The following is a 17242-nucleotide window of genomic DNA, read 5'->3' as shown; positions in this document are numbered from 1 at the left end:
TGCTCCATAAATTCGAATTAAAGCCGTTTAATTCGAATTTAAGGCCTCGTGTAGACATGGCCTTAGTCTCTCTCTCTTTCATGGAGGAAAGGACCCTAGCAGAGCCGTCCCTACCCATATGCAAAGTACCCAGCTGCATAAGGCACCAGGAAATGTGAGGCACCAAATCTCCTGGTGCCCTATGCAGCTGCATGCTGCTCCAGCCCCTGCTCTGCCTCTTCCATCTGGTCCCTGCCACAGCCCCGACCCCACTCCACCCCTTCCCCAAAGCCTCTGCCCCGCCTCTTCCCTCCCCAGCCCTGCCCCTACTCCAGCCAACCCTTCCCCTGAGGACTGCAGCAGGGGCCGGTTCCTTGCACTCAGCGATGGCGGTAAATAGAGTGACCCGGCCCCCACCTGCTCTGCTTCCCGGGCTCCTGCCTGGGAGCCAGGGGAGCGGAGCAGGCGGGGGCAGGGTCACTCCACTTCCCACAGGAAGTGGCCATCCCCCACCCCCCACCTGCGGAGGCCTGGGACCCCACACAGCCCTCTCCCTCCCCTTCGTGGGTGGGCTGTGTAGGGCACCAAAATGGCTAGGGATGGCCCTAGATCAGCAATGGGAGGGGAGCAGAGCCTAAAGAGTTTCATTTCCCTGAGCCTTGATGTGTTTTCTGTTACCCTAGCAATCTGCAAATTTCCCAGCGGAGACTGATGTAGTTCCCAGCAGTGTTATCTCCCTCTCTGTGGACCTGGAGTTTCTTCCTTCCCCCACATCATGTTTTTGCTTTTTATATCACCAGACAAGTGTTGCAGAGTAAAGAATGTAGACTGGAGAATGCCAATGTCATGTAACCTGATGGGAGATTTAAATGTATATTAAAAAAATCACCCTTAAAGGCACTTCACTCAAAATACTGCCTGACACAATTGACAACATCTGTGTCACATCATCTCTGGAGTCAAGGGAAGACCTGACAGTTGGAATCTGTTTGTAAGGCATCTCTGGGGGGGAGAAGGGGTTTCCCCTTGGTTGATCATTTTGAGGGACTTGACAATAGCTTTTTATTATTTTATAATCTCTGACTCAGACAGCAGTGGCAAAAATAGATTCAACAAAAACATTTGGTATATACCCAGATTAGCACCCACCCTTTCTACTTTCAAATTCCTTCCTAATACTCACATCTGCAAAGCCCACAAATGTCATCCTGCATTGACAAAACACACCCATGCCCACCCATGAAAAAATAGAACATTCTTTTTTGGTCTCCACTGTATTTTTTGTTGTCTCACTATTTGTATTGTAAGCACCTCTGTGTAGGGACTGTGTCATCATCTTTGTCTTGCACCGAGCAAAGAACACTGTGAGCATTTTAAATATTAATAATAGGCCACTACTCAAATCTAGTCTTGGCTTGCAGAGACTTTTAGTTATTAATTAGTTATATGTTTGTGTAGTGCCTCTCATCCATGAGAATCCTAAAGCACTATGCAAACTGTACTATGTATAAATGCAGTTACCTCTGAGTTGAAATGTAGCAGCTGTTTAACAGAGCAGGCAGTGAGGAAGAATACACGAGTATGGTATCCAAATAAGACCATAATGGGGGCAGGTTTAAAACAAATAAAAGGAAGTTCTTCTTCACGCAGCGCACAGTCAACTTGTGGAACTCCTTGCCTGAGGCGGTTGTGAAGGCTAAGACTATAACAGCGTTTAAAAGAGAAGTGGATAAATTCATGGTGGTTAAGTCTGTAAATGGCTATTAGTCAGGATGGGTAAGGAATGGTGTCCCTAGCCTCTGTTGTCAGAGGATGGAGATGGATGGCAGGAGAGAGATCACTTGATCATTGCCTGTTAGGTTCACTCCCTCTGGGGCACCTGGCATTGGCCACTGTCAGTAGACAGGATACTGGGCTAGAGGGACCTTTGCTCTGACCCGGAACGGCCATTCTTATGACTTTAGAGAGGCAGAATAAGATTACCTAAACTGGAATTGAAGGAGTACAGTATATCTAAGAAGCATTTCTGTGAAAAGAGCTGTGGGATCTGAAATGATCCACGTGGTCAGGATCTCAGATGTACATCTCCTCTAAAAGACTGACTAACAGCTCTGTGGTGGCGTGTGTGAAATCAATTGATTGTTTAAGTCCAATGCACAGTAGACAGGCTTATATATAGCAAATGAACTGGCATTCTTATTTGCAACCTCAGCCCGGAAGGCAAGTGTTGACTTGACTGTTGACATGGAGATAAGCCTACCATTTTACCTGACTACCGGCCATGATCCCTCCAGGACAAGACTGAGGCATGTTTGCAATGCAATGTAAGATGCTTCTGCCAGTGTCATTGCTGGAATAAGCACATGCACCTTCAGTGCTGTTAATTCAGCATCTTCCATAAGAACCAAGGTTCCGAGCATCTTGAAATAAATCTAAAATTATGATTTAAACCACAAAATATTTTGTGGAATTGTAGCTAAAAGGTTTTAAAAACAAAGAACTGTCATAAAATAAAATACATGTTGGGATGCTTAGGTATCTGTTTTCAATGTGAGGTAAATTGTTGCTGACACTTGCAAATACATTTAACTGACGACCAGTTTTGAAGGAGACACACTTAAAAGAAGATGAAGGTTAAGATAGTAATTGAACGAAAGTGTAATGAATCTTAGGGCTTGGCAACACTGGTACTTTATACTGGAATAAAGCCTCCCAGAGTGCTCTACCTTACTCCCCGTCCACACTGGCAAGGCACGTAGAGCACTCTGACTCCCTGGCTGGAGCGCCTCTGGTACTCCACCTCCCTGAGAGGATTAACAGCTGTTTTGTATTGGGTGAGATGCTTCAGGGTCAGTGTAAATGGGGAGTTAAGTTACTGTGCTCCGATTGACCTCCAGAACCGCCCCATAATCCCCTTAAGCCAAGTAGCCTCTCTTCTCTTTGTAGTGAAATCAGCTGAAGAATGCACAAGTGCCTTTTCAGAGCTCCGTTTCAGATAGCCGCTACTTATCTGCAATGGGGCAAAGCAAACGTTTACTGAGTGAGTGAGAGGCGGGGGGCTAGGGAGATGTGAATTTACAAGACAGCATGCTGACACACTGCCAGCACTCCAAAAACCCACTCTTTCTCTCCTCCCACATACAAACACACTCCACCCCACCCCCCTCATTTGAAAAGCATGTTGCAGCCACTTGAACACTGGGATAGCTGCCCATAATCCACCGCTGCAAATGGCACAAGTGTGGCCACGCCAGTGCACTTGCAGCTCTCAGTGTGGACAGACTGGAGCGCTTTCCCTAGTGCGCTTTCTGAAGGCGGGTTTAACCGAAAGCGCTCTACAGCTGCAAGTGTAGCCAAACACTTGGATCTTAGTCTGCTGTCATAGGGCTAATCCAAAGTCCATCGTATTCCTTGGGACTCTTTCCATTTACTTCATTAGACTTTGGATCAGAAATGTATAATTTGTTCAAAGGGAGCTTGGGTTATGTAGGCTTTGTGTATAGGGTGGAACTCCAATAGTGAGTGCCTCTGCATAGTGAGGATTCTGGAATTCTTTTGTGCACAGAGAGGTTAGATTTGGGGAAATTACAGAGAACAAACATTGCATATCAGGCATGAAAAATAAAAATATGGGTGTTCAATATACAACTTCTCTACATTTATCTAGGCAGACAAGGGGGATGAGGTAATATATCTTATTTTATCAACTTCTTGTCTCTCTCACCAAGTGAAGTTGGTCCAATAAGAGAGAATATAAGTCTTGCTAATATCCTGAGACCAAAATGGCTACAACTACACCGTATAGTACATTTATCTGTCATTTTATGTAATAGCTGTGTTGTGACACCATGATACCGTGCAAGGATTTCTGTATCAATGCATGAGATCATGTTGCATTATTATATGCTATTGCATGGTACTGAATCAAGCACTGTAATTTATATGCAGCCCATATAGTGATTTTTTTATTTGTTGTTGGTCATCGTCCAATCCATTTTCAATACGTGGGATAGACCTAAAGCTCCTGAAAATCTTCCCTGCCCTTGGTTGAAGTGTTAATCAGCAATCTGTTCCATGAGGGCCAGCTCTTAGCTTTCCTTGACAGGAACTTCCTACAATGTCCCGCATATCAAATAAAGAATCTCTAATGCATTCTCCGCAGTCCTGCTTCTTCTCTACCATACAGGGCATACCAGTGCAAACAAGAGAGGGGAAAAAAAATCAAGTGTATATTTGACCCCTCATATAAAATTATATAATTTGAATAAAGCCTTCAAATAGCATTGTGATGGACAAGATATGAATGCCTAGATTTATAGATAGCCTTATCCAACTAGGGCTGTATTCCTTCTCAAAGTGTATATGGCTTTGGTGATTCCTCTGGGTCTACAGGGACTCCTCACTTAAAGTTGTCTTGGTTAACGTTGATTAGATGTTAAGTTGCTGTTCATTTAGGGAACATGCTCGTTTAAAGTTGTGAAATTCTCCCTTCTAATGTCCTTTGGCAGCCGCCTGTTTTGTTCCTGCTTGCAGGACGAGCAGCCCATTGCAGCTAGCTGGTGGGTGGTTGGAACCAGGGTGGACCAGCAGCCCCCCTATCAGCTCCCCACTTCCCTAAATTCCCTGTGCAGCAGCTGTCCCTCCCCCCACTGCCAGGTGCTGCTCCCCCCCTCTGACTTGGAGCTGCTCCCAGAGACTCCTCCTTGCTGTTCGGGGGGAGGCGAGAAGAAGGGGGCTAATGTCAGGTGTCTCCCCCTCCCCTCTGCGCCTGCACCGCGCTTACCCCATCTTCCATAGAGCAGGGGGGACACACAACAGAGGCAGGGAGCTTCTAGGCAGTAGCTGCAGTCTCAGGTCTCAGCAAGCTGATTTAATTAACAAGGAAGTGTACTTAAGCCTGGGGTCAGCTACTTAAAGATGAAATGCACATTTTTTTCTCTCACACACAGGGGCCTGGTCTACACTGGTGGGGGATCAATCTAAGTTACGCGAGCTATGAGAATAGCGTAGCTGAAGTCAACATATCTTAGATCAAATTAAAATTACTTCACGTCCTTGCGGCGCGGGATCGATGGCCACAGCTCCCCCATCGACTTTGCTTCCGCCTCTCACACTGCTGGAGTTCAGCAGTTGACGGGAGAGCAATCGGGGATCGATTTATCGTGTCTACACTACACATGATAAATCAATCCCTGATAGATTGATCACTACCCGCTGATCCGGCGGGTAGTGTAGATGTACCCAGGGTGTGTGTCTCTGTCTGCCCTCTCTCCTTTCCTGCTGCCTTGTAGAGTGTTGTGAAAGTTAACCCTTGAGGGCTCAGTCAATTGCTAGTTCATTTAGCAGTAAGGCATTCCCTGGGAAATATCCCACCTTCTGACTGCTCCACCTCAACCAAGTTCCACAATCATCATCACTGTGTACCAGTATTAAATTGTTTGTTTAAAACTTATACTGTATGTGTGTGTATATATAAATCTTTTGTCTGGTGAAAAAAATTTCCCTGGTACTAACTCCCACTATTTACATTAATTCTAGTGGGGAAATGGGATTCACTTAACGTTGTTTTGCTTAAAGTCGCATTTTTCAGGAACATAACTACAACGTTAAGTGAGGAGTTCCTGTATTTATCCTGTAGTGTGTGTTAGAGTTTAGTGAAGATTGAAACCATCTTCTGTAAAGAAACTGCAAAGGTCCTTTGTTTCAGTTCATATTTGTCCTATTTTTAGTCTAGGCTTTATCCCTTAGTTAAGAACTTGTCTATGCTGGAACACTACATCACGATAGAACATGTGTTAACTAATGCTATGTAAACACTCAAGGTGAAATGCTTGTTCCATTACAGTAAATAGCAAAAATACCACTGACCTTAAAGCCAGGATTTCATTCTCCCTCTGGCCAAGAACTGTTGTGCTTAACATTAACTATAGGGTTAACCACAGGCAGCTGACACAATGTTAAACACACCAGCCCTTGCTAACACTATTTAATATCATGTCAGTTCATGTGTTCAAACACAACACAGTTTCCCGTTATAGTCAAGGACTTTGTGTGCTGCTGGCATCTCAGCAAAGATGGACCAAAACTGCAGTTTTCTCTAAAGCTCGTGGTGTTGGATATTTAATTGCGTCCCTGCCCTGTTTCTAATTCTGAATGTGAATGTTAGGGTTAGGAGACTCTGGAGGAATGAGAATGATCAGTACTTATAGTATAAAGGCCAAACAATGAATTTATTTAATTTAGTGCATTAACAAGACAATATAGTCTCATGCGGGCACATTGCAATACTTTACTTTAGATTGATGATGTACTGGAGAGTGCTTAGTTTGCCTTTTTCTCTTTTCTTTTTTGAAAGAACAATTCTATACAAGAAAAGAAGAAAGAGCAGGAAGATTTAGGGAGGGTGTCAAGACAACAGCCAGAAGGGTCCAGGTTCTGAGCTGAGTTAAACTGGCACAAATCCAAAGTAACTCCATTGAAAACAATGGCCCACTTGTATTGGAGTAACTCAGCTCAGATCAGAATATGGCCCTAGGTTTCCTAGTCTTAGATTATATAATCTAAAAAATAAATTACATTTTTTACTTTATAACTTAATCATATTCTATATCATAGTAATATTGAAAGGTACCCATCAGGATCAGGTGCCTGTTGTGTTTGGGGTATACAAATAAATACAAAGAAACAGTCCAAGGAGATAATGTGCTGTACTCTAGCTATACCAGGCTGGGAAAGATTTGCAATTTTTAAACGTGGCAAGATAAATGTATTATATTTCTCTGATCAGCCTTATCAGTATGTGAGGGTGGCTTTTAAAGCATACAAAATTCAGACTCTGAAAATTAATATTTTACTGATGGACTTGCTTGAACAAACACAATAAAAATGTGCTCAATGTCATTGCAAGCCAAAAAAGCAGATGGCAGTCGGAAGCTGAGCAGCATACAGCAGTTTGAAATTTTAAATTAAATCAATTTGAAGCTCTGTTTGTGCCTTAGGCTAGCTTTCCCCTCAGATGAAGGAGACAGGGTATCTGAACTCTTTGTACATGGGCTCTGGTTTTGAAGAGACTGCTGAAGGATTCTAAATCCTTTAATGCCTGTACCATCACTTATTATGGGTTAAAAGCAGAAAAGAAATTTGAAATTCACGTTTGTCCAAAACATGAAACATTTCCAAAATATAAGTTTAATGTGTCGAGATGGGTGCAGAAGAAAGGTCTCTGCTTTTAGACAACATGAAGCAACTGTGCAGGTTTCATTGTGAATTTCGTCTGTTCTGTAACATTTTTTTTTTCTATTTTCCTCTTCAAATGAGATGCATGATGATAAAATCACTTTCTGTCGTGACTTACGTTCCATACAGCCCTATTGACTTCTGTGCAAGCCCACAGGAGATAATGGAATTGTGTGAGCTGTAAATTAGGGCAGAATTTTGCCCTACAGCCACAAGATCTGATCAGTAAGCCAGGATGGGCTCAATCCTGAAGTCCTTAGTCCTTACTTAGGCAAAGCTCCCATTGAGATTTTTAATGGGTAGTTTACCTGAATAAAAACTGCAAGACTGTTGTGCTGTGCCAATGACAAGATCATTGCCCTCTTCCAGCCAATCATAAGCTTCTTTCTGCTGTGTCTCAACACCTTGGTAATTATACCTGCCCTGCATAGTTGTTAACATCCACTGATTCGATCAACACCTCCATAAATTCTCTCAATCCATTGATTGCTGCATCAGCTCAGTGGTGAAAGGGTGCTTTTATTATTGCTGTTAATTATTATGTATGACTATCTTTTTGTGCTCCCCCTTTCCCCTTTTGGAAATAATCACTTCAAAGTGCAGCTCTACTCATCTGTTGCCTTGAGCTCTGGAAATCTGCTGCTGTTTGCTCTTGTAATTCCTGCCCTGATCAGCAGTACTAAAATCAAACCATGGTCCTTAAGAACCTGTTAACTCCTTGGACTGCTGTGCTGTCAGTTCCTGCCTCAAGGACGATTGTGTAGCTGTTTCCAAAGGGGACGTACACATGTATGCAGACTTGGGAGCCGTCATGATAGAAAAGCAGCAGAGTCGAGGGATATTGAGGAAAAAGTGGCTAACGTGTTTTAATTTCCCAGTGAGGAACAAAAGGTCAATTTATTTTAACCCCATCTGGATTCCCAGCCCCCCACCTCTCAGAATGAGACAGTTTGTTCCTTGGGCTCCCAGGTGTATGAATTCATACTCCAGTGATGGGCAAGATGTGTGATAGTAACTGTTCACCTGGAGTGCACTGCCATTACAACTATACACCTGTTTAAGAAAGCACTTAAGTTCATGTTTAAATCAAAGAGATCTAAGCACATCAGATTAGGCACAGGCACTTTTCTGAATTGGGGTCTACATTGAAAATGCCAACCCTAAAATCATGTGCCTGCGTGGAGCAAAAAGCACACAGAGGAGAACAAATCATGCCCAGTTCCATTGTGTTCTCAAGCAGGGGGCATAGAATGAATAGGGGGTTGAGCCCAAAGAGACAGTGGAAGCGGCCACCTAGCCCAGCAGCTCCTGCTTGCCTGTGCCAAATACCTACCGTTTTATGGTCAGTCTGTCTGACCGTGTAATTCCTGAATAACAAATGGGCCGACAGCCTGAATTGCTTACATTTTTAATGAAGGAGGTTGATCTCAATGCTGAAGCTTGTTTGTGACCTTTCTGGCTGTGTGCAGCATGTGTTTTCCAGCAGTCGTACATAGCTGCTTTCTTTGGTGTCATTGCTGGTGCATCGATCTGCACTGAACTGAGATATATACACCTATCTCCTAGAGCTGGAAGGGACCCTGAAAGGTTATCCAGTCCAGCCCCCTGCCTTCATTAGCAGGACCAAGTACTGATTTTGCCCCAGATCCCTAAGTAGCCCCCTCAAGAATTGAACTCACAACACTGAGTTTAGCAAGCCAATGCTCAAACCACTGAGCTCTCCCTCCTCCCTGTGTTTGATGCAGTCGATAGGTCGCTGTTGTTTAATATTTCTCTATTTACCCCTCCATTAGTTTGTGGTACATAGTTTCTTTCATATCCTGCTGCTTAGAGAGCACATTACAAAGAGCATTGGAAATATTTCTGAGGGATGTTAGCATATGCACTAGGTGATTATTATTCATATTATGCTAGTGCCCAGGGCCCCATTGTAATGATGTGGTTGGTAGAGTAAGGAGGGGTGAAGGGAGCTGAAAAAGGAAGAACAGCTGCAATGAAAAGGGGCAGCAGATGGATGAGTCAAGCATTGTTGACCACAGTTGATAAATCTAAGCCCTTGTCTACACTGGTGCAGTGGGATCGATCTAAGTTAAGCAACTTCAGCTTAACTTAGCTGAATAACGTAGCTGAAGTCAGCATACTGAGATCGACTTACTGTGGTGTCTTCACCGCAGTGAGTCGACTGCTGCTGCTTCCCCGCAGCGCTGGAGTACAGGAATTGAAGGGAGAGGGCTCGGGGGTCGATTTATTGTGTCTAGACTAAATGTGATAAATCGATCTCTGCTGGATCGATCGCTGCCCGCCGATCTGGTGGGTAGTGTAGACATACCCTTAGTGTAGATGTCTGATGTCAGCTGATAGAGGATTTGAAGGTGGCTCCTCGTATAGAGACCAAGTACAGTCCGTTACGTACATTCAGCGTGGAGAGCTCTCGTTTTGTTGATGAAGCCTCATAATCAAAACAGAAACTAGTCCTGGCTTCCCCTTTATGGTTACATTTCCGTTACTGAGATTGAGTGTTATTGCTCTAGCTTTTTTTTTCTTTTCTTTTTTTTTTTCTCCAGAGGAGTTCCTATTGAAATAGCTCAGTTAAAGATAGATGGAAGAAAATGACTTTTTTCAGTGTGTGTTTCAATCTCTACGAATCAGCTTCCCAGTCTGAAGCACGGCAATAGAGCGAAGAGAATAGGCACAGAATACAGCAGCACTTTTCTCTGAATAGTCAAGCTGTGCATGCACTCAGACTGAGCTTCTGCTGGTCCTGGTGGGGTCAGTGTAGCTGCTGCTGCTTTATTAACTTTTTGTAGCTCCAGGTGTTTAAAAGTCATGCTGATTCAGGAGGTGCACTGAACACAAAACCGAGGAAGAGGATGGATCAGCCTTCCTGATGATCTACGTGATCATCCAATGATCTATGTTTATATTACAGGTTGGCCCAAACTGGGACATCCTACTCTGCACTGTATCAGAGGGGTAGCCGTGTTAGTCTGGATCTGTAAAAGCAGCAAAGAGTCCTGTGGCACCTTATAGACTTATGCTCCAAATCGTCTGTTAGTCTATAAAGGTGCCACAGGACTCTTTGCTGCTATTCTGCACTGTAGACACTGAAAACTTTGGGACATTTGGATTTTCTGTTCTGATCAGGACCATTATAAGCATAGAAGCCATATGCAAAATTGATATACAGACATAGATTTTGAACACCTCTCCTTCCTGTGCCCTAACAAACAAACCAAAAAGTTTATGGGTATCTGAATCTGGAATTATGGTGTGAGCCCATCTCCAGTCTGTATACTGTCAATGTTGTCATGCATTAATCTGCCAGTAGTACCATTTCATCATGATCTTCCCTATCAAAATACAGGCTTCCGGGTACATGATAGGTTGTCCTTCCTGCTCTTCCCCCCAGTCCCCGTCTCTGAAGCATCTAATATAGGTCACTGTCATCAGATACCTATCAGACTAAAGCAGTGGCTCTCAACCTCTCCAGTCTGGTTTGTCTTATGTACCCCAAGTTTCACGTCATTTAAAAACTACTTGCTTACAAAATCAGACACAAAAATACAAGTGTCACAGCATGCTATTATTGAAAATTGCTTAAGGTCTCATTTTTACCATGTAGTTATAAAATAAATCAATTGGAATATAAATATTGTACTTACATTTCAGTGTATATTTTACACAGCAGTATAAACAAGTTGTGTGAAATTTTAGTTTGTAGTGACTTTGCTAGTTTGTGTGTGTGTGGTCCGTCAGATCGATTGATGATGGTTTCATGCTCTCTCTCTTTGTGGATTCTGGAGTGACTCCGAAGTCCAAAGTGTGATGCGCATGCTCATGAGCCGATTGGGCAGACAATGTCGTTGGTAGAGATGTGCACGAATGACATGTGCATGAAGTTGATTAAAATGGGAGAGTTGTTGCACTGGGACAATCCCATTCTCTCGGCTGCTGAAACTTGGCCCAGTGGCACAAAGACTGATACAACTGGAGGCTTCTTTAGCTGCAGTGGATAGCCAGGACTTCTGTAGTGCCTCATCATGCCTTTTGCCTTCCACAATACTTTGCTTCACTGCTTTTCAAGCCGTTGGACCAATATGTGGTCTCTTTCGCCTTGGCTACCAGAACAGTCTTCATATGCTTGGCAGAGCAGTCCCTAAATCGCTGTCAGTGTGCTCACTTCTGGTTACCCTCACCTGGTTTAGGCCACCTACCTAGGTGGCTTACCGGGATGTGGCTGCTGTTGCATGCTTGCAGCTACCTGGAGCCACAGGTGAGAGCTGGGTGTACAATGAGGACCAGAGAGGAAAAGAACCACTCAAGGAGTGTGGCAGTTCAGATCACTCAAAGGTACTATTTCTTCTGTACACTCCTCTTTTTATTTAGCCTGTTGTAAAAGTAGACAAATGTCTAGATGAGTTGATGTACCCCTTGGAAGACTTGGTTGAGAACCACTGGACTAGAAGACCATTAATCTGGGGAGGCACTGCTTAACTATCTATAGAATGTGTATATGTGTTCATTTACAGTGTGGATTAATATTAGAAAGAGACATGGGGGCAGATATCCAGGTGATGTAAATTGTTCACTGATTCCACTGGGGCTCTGCACCCCTGAATGGTAGTTTAGCTCTGAGTCTGACTTTTCCAAAGATCAAGGGTGTTCTGAGGCGGACTTCAATTTAGTTTAAATTGTATTATAAAGAAACAGAAAATTTGCTCTGTCATTTAGCTGGATGTTACAATGCCACTGCCAGTGGGCATCTCTAATGAATTAACCAGACTAATGTACCATCAGAAGCAGGGCCTTGTGCAACATTGTCTGCATGTCAGAACTTAAAATATGTACTGCCAAATATAGTAGGCTAATGATTAAAATTTTAATACATGTTTGCATCAGAAATCCTCAGACCTTTTTTAGAAAAAAAGTATTAAATATAAATTCCTTCTGTAACACTGCAATATGAATGTAAATGATAGGAAATTAACAAGCCTTTAACTGAAATGTGCCCTTTGTGTCCTGACTATATAGATGTTACATATATGCATCTAAACGACTACATACTCATATTATATTTATCATGTATCCCTTAGAGCAACTCCACTTTCTCTGTCTTTTCTCCAAAATACGTTAACTATTTCTTCTTTCCTTTGTGTGTCAGAGATATGTGATTTTGCTGTCAGCAGGGTTTGTGTAATGAAAGGCAAATTGTGTCCAATGTATCTTGAAGAAAACATGCAAATAACAGCAAAATTACATGTTGTTAGAGAAGAAATGTGACTTGTTTGCTGTCAGTACAGACCTTAATGACAGTACAATGAAACTGTACTCAATATTCATTGCCTCTGTACAGTAATATGTATGTACGGTAGTATATGTAATGAAATCTATAGCTGCATATGTATATTGTCTGGGTATATGTAACCATTCTTAGTGTTAAGGGGGTGTGCTGACTCTGTGGAATCAGGGCCACATGCTGTAAATGGTGTATGAAATGAAAAATCCCAGGACAGCTAGCGCACAGAGAACACAGGCAGCAATTTGAAATTACAGCTCTCAATTGGTTGGCCTCTTACAGTTGTTATGGCTACTTCCACCTTTTCATGTTCTCTGTATGTATAAATATCTTTTTGCTGTATGTTCCATTCTATGCATCTGATGAAGTGGGCTGTAGCCCACGAAAGCTTACACCCAAATATATTTGTTAGTCCCTAAGATGCCACAGGTACTCCTGTTCTTTTTACAATTTGCTGTAATTTTAAATGTAAATGTAGACAGGTAATTTTAAAACCACAAGTCTCAACATGGAAAATAAAAATAAAACCAGAGTACACAACAGTATATATAATATGCATTTTGATAGGGCATCTATGTATATCCTAATCTAATTGGTATAAAACAGGTATGCATTTTGATAAGGGAATTTCTTCCCCACAACATCCCTGAAGGAATAGCACTATGCAAGGCAAAGAACAACTTACTCTCCTTTATGTGGTTGTGGATTATCCTTGAACAGGTGTTGATTTTTACAAATGTCTTGGTTATGCAAAGTTATCTGGGAAGTGTTTTATGCAAACCTATTTAATCTATAGAGTGTTTGCAAGCTATTTGCTACAACTATTGCTATGAGCATTAGTCATTCTCATTATGTAGGTTACTTAAAATACAAGGACTGACATCTTGACCCTGTTGAAATCCAGGGTAGAATTGTCATTGACGTCAATAGGGTCAGATTTCACCAATAGTGTTTGTGTGTGCTCCCCAACTGGCTGTCTTCCATACGCACAAGCTGTCTGTGTGAACACTTTCCGCTTGAAAGCCTATGTTAGTATATATTTGCATGATCATCGATGACATTTTCCCTTTCCATTAAGATTTCTGCAAACAAAAATTCACTTGTGAGGTCTGAATGTTTGCCAAAAATTAATAAAAACGGGGAGTGGATCCTGTTAAAGTTAATGCACAGATTTTATTTGAACAAATGCCTGCAATTATTTGTGGAAGTATTTGCTCTTCTCTAGTTAGAAATCTTACTGGGTACATCTGCACAGCAAATGAAGGTGTGATTGCATATTCACATGTGCTTTCGCCTAGCTAAGGTGAGTAACAATTGTGGTGAAGACATGGCAGCACAGGCGTCCAAGTGGGCTAGCAATCTGAGTACGTGCCCAGGGTCTCTGGCAGGCTGGTATTGAGGTCACTAAACTACTCTGGGGTCTGTGCCACCATACCTTGGCTACTATTGCTAACTGTGCTATATTTACAACTTAATTTGCTGTGTAGTGTACCCAAAGAGAGAGCCTTTCTTTGTCCTTCCTCCTCACAGTTTGTTTGGCAAGCAGAGCTGCCCTCTCTCCTTTTCCAGCTGTGGAAAAAATTAATTCTCAAATGTACCATTTACTTACAAATCCAGAAAAGAGTTCCCTGAACAATTTTTTAAATAGAGGCTGCTAATCACTTAGCATTTCTCCAACACACAACCCCATGTGTGTCCTTGACATTAGCTTGCCTGGCTAGTTTTATTACCAAAAATGCTCCATTTCTGCACAAATCTATAAGTTCTTTGAGGATATATTTTAATTCCTTTGCACAGAAAAGCATAAAGAAGAACTTTCTGATGATTGCTCCCCTCCTACCATGACCTGGTGGTGAAGCAGAGCCCTTTACAAATGCTTTCCTTAGGTAACACCTCCACAGACAGTTTAGATGGTTGGATCTACACAGGTAGACTGTAGATATCTGAACTTTTCTAAACCTGTTTTACCCATATCTTTTGGCCTTCACAACGTCCCTTGGCAATGAATTCCACAGGTTGACTGTTTGTTGTGTGAAGAAGTATTTCCTTATCTTTGTTTTAAATCTGCTGCTTATTAATTTCATCAAGCCCTTGGTTCTTGTGTTATGTAAAGCAGGGCCACCCAGAGGATTTAGGGGGCCTGGGGTCTTCAGTGGGTGCGGGCCCCCACCAGGGCCGGCTCCAGGCCCCAGCGCACCAAGCACGTGCTTGGAGTGTCATGCCGCAGGGGGCGCTCTGCCAGTTGCCCGGAGGGCGGCAGGCGGCTCCGGTGGACCTCCCGCAGGCATGTCTGCGGAGGGTCTGCTGGTCCCGCAGCTCTGGTGGAGCATCCGCAGGCACACTTGTGGGAGGTCCACTGGAGCCGCAGGACCGGCGGACCCTTCACAGGGACGCCTGCAGGAGGTCCACCGGAGCCGCGGGACTGGCGAGCGGCAGAGTGCCCCCCGCAGCGTGCCTCTGTGCTTGGGGTGGTGAAATGGCTAGAGCCAGCCCTGGCCCCTGCCACCAAATTGCTGCTGAAGACCCAGCACTTCGACGGTGGGTCCCGGGGTGGAAGGACACCCTGCCACAGGTCCTCAGGGCACTTCGGTGCAAGTCCTGGAGCAGAAGGACCCCCCACTGCTGAATTGCCACCAAAGACCTGGAGTGGAAGACAGACCCTGCTCCAGGGGCCCTGAAAAACTTCTATCATATCCCCCTTTGTCGTCTCTTTTCCAAGCTGAACAGTCCCAGTCTTTTTAATATCTCCTCAGATGAAGCTGTTCCATAACCCTAATAATTGTTGTTACCCTTCTCTGTACTTTTCCCACTTCTAATATCTTGTTTGAGATGGGGTGACCATATCTGCATGCGGTATTCAAGATGAGGGTGTATAATGTATTTATGTAGTGGCATTATGAGACTGTCTTATATTTATTTCTGCCTTATTATTTATCCCTTTCCTAATGGTTCTTAACATCGTTAGCATTTTTGATTGTCATTGCTCAGGAGATGTTTTCAGAGAACTATCTATGATTATTCCCAGATCTTTCTTGAGTGGTAACAGCCGATTTAGACCTCATCACTTTGGAAAACATAATCCTAACTACACATTCAGTGTGCATTACCTTGCATTTAACAACATTGAATTTAATTTGACATTTTGTCACCCCTTCAGAGATCCTTTTATAACTCTTTGCAGTCAGCTTTGGAGTTTACTATCTTGAATAATTTTGTACTGTCTCCATACTTTGCCACCTCACTGTTTACCCCTTTTTCCAGATCATTTATGAATATCACAGATCCCAGGACAGATCCTTGGAGGACCCTACTATTTGCCTCTCTCCAGTGTGAAAACTGACTATTTATTTATTCCTGCCCTTTGCTTCCTCTCTTTTAACCAGTTACTGATCCATGAGAGAACCCTTCCTTTTATCGCATGACTGTTTACTTTGCTTAATCATCTTTGGCGAGAAACCTTGTCAAAGTCTTTCTGAAAGTCTAAGTACACTATACCCATGGGATCACCCACCTTGTACACATAGATCATAGAACTGGAAGGGACCTTGAAAGGTCATCTAGTCCAGTCCCCTGTAGCAGGACTAATTATCTATACCATTCCTGACAGGTGTTTGACTAACCTGCTCTTAAAAATCTCCAATGATGGAGATTCCACAGCCTCCCTAGGCAATTTATTCCAGTGCTTAACCACCCTGACAGTTAGGAATTTTTTTCTAATGTCCAGCCTAAACCTCCCTTGCTGCAATTTAAGCCCATTGCTTCTTGTCCTACCTCAGAGATTAAGAAAAACAATTTGTCCAAGTAATTTTTAACTTGTTCTTTTCCTATTTAGCCTCTTCTGATCCTACCTCATTTTCACTGGCATTCACTATGTTAGACGTCCAGTCACCACTAACCTTCTTAGTGAAAATTGAAACAAAGTCATTAAGCACCTCTGCCATTTCCACATTTTCTGTTGTTATTTTTCCTCCCTTAGTGAGTAGTGGGCCTACCCTTTCCTTGGTCTTCCTCTTGCTTCCAATGAGCAAGAGTACAGTGTTCAATCCAATAAAGATTTAAGGGCTGCCTATTCTCTCTGTCTCCATGTTTACACCATTATAACTCATTTGACTGCAGTGGTATCACTCCTGATTTATAGCAGTGTCAGTGAGATCCAATCCAGGCACAAAATAGGGAAGGTGGAACAATATGCTGTTCTTCTTTACTGCTGGAACAAAAGACTTAAACAGAAAGTGCAGCAAAATATGAGCATGACAGCAACTCCCAGTGATGATCTTCCTGTTTTAGCTTGTATGCATTCATATGTTATTTAGTAAAGCCTGTTGAGATTTTACATACAGCATTATGTAGATAAAATAAATAATTTCTCAAGTGTAGTTAATTTTTTTATAGCCATAAAATAGCAGCATGGTGGGACAACCGGGGTACATTCTCAACTCCGATGTGGCAAGTATTAGTCTCACAGCTTCCATTAATGCTAATGGGAGTTGCACACCTAATTGTTCATACCCCTTAATTTGTAAGAGACAGAGGGAATTTGGATCCAGAATATACAGTATGATTGCTTTCATTAAGCAAAGGCTTATTGTTATGTGTCCTAGCTTAAAAAAGCCTGGACTTTTCACTGAGGGCTGTACATGAGAAACATTTAAAAAGTTATATATATTTTTAACAAGGTCTTTTTACTGTTGATGAGATTTCTAATCATTACTGGTGTTCTCCAGAAAATGG

At 42.8% G+C, this 17242-nt stretch overlaps 1 protein-coding gene across 4 annotated transcripts in view; it reads left to right on the top strand.

Annotated features, from left to right (window-relative positions):
- The window catches only part of DAB1 (DAB adaptor protein 1), a 728182-nt gene that overhangs the window by 173824 nt on the left and 537116 nt on the right, over nt 1-17242 (top strand). The window lies entirely within an intron of this gene.

Source organism: Chelonoidis abingdonii, chromosome 7, assembly GCF_003597395.2.
Source record: "Chelonoidis abingdonii isolate Lonesome George chromosome 7, CheloAbing_2.0, whole genome shotgun sequence".
NCBI lineage: Eukaryota > Metazoa > Chordata > Testudines > Testudinidae > Chelonoidis > Chelonoidis abingdonii.
The sequence above is the reverse complement of the archived record's forward strand: the minus strand, read 5'-3'. Positions and strand labels throughout refer to the sequence as shown.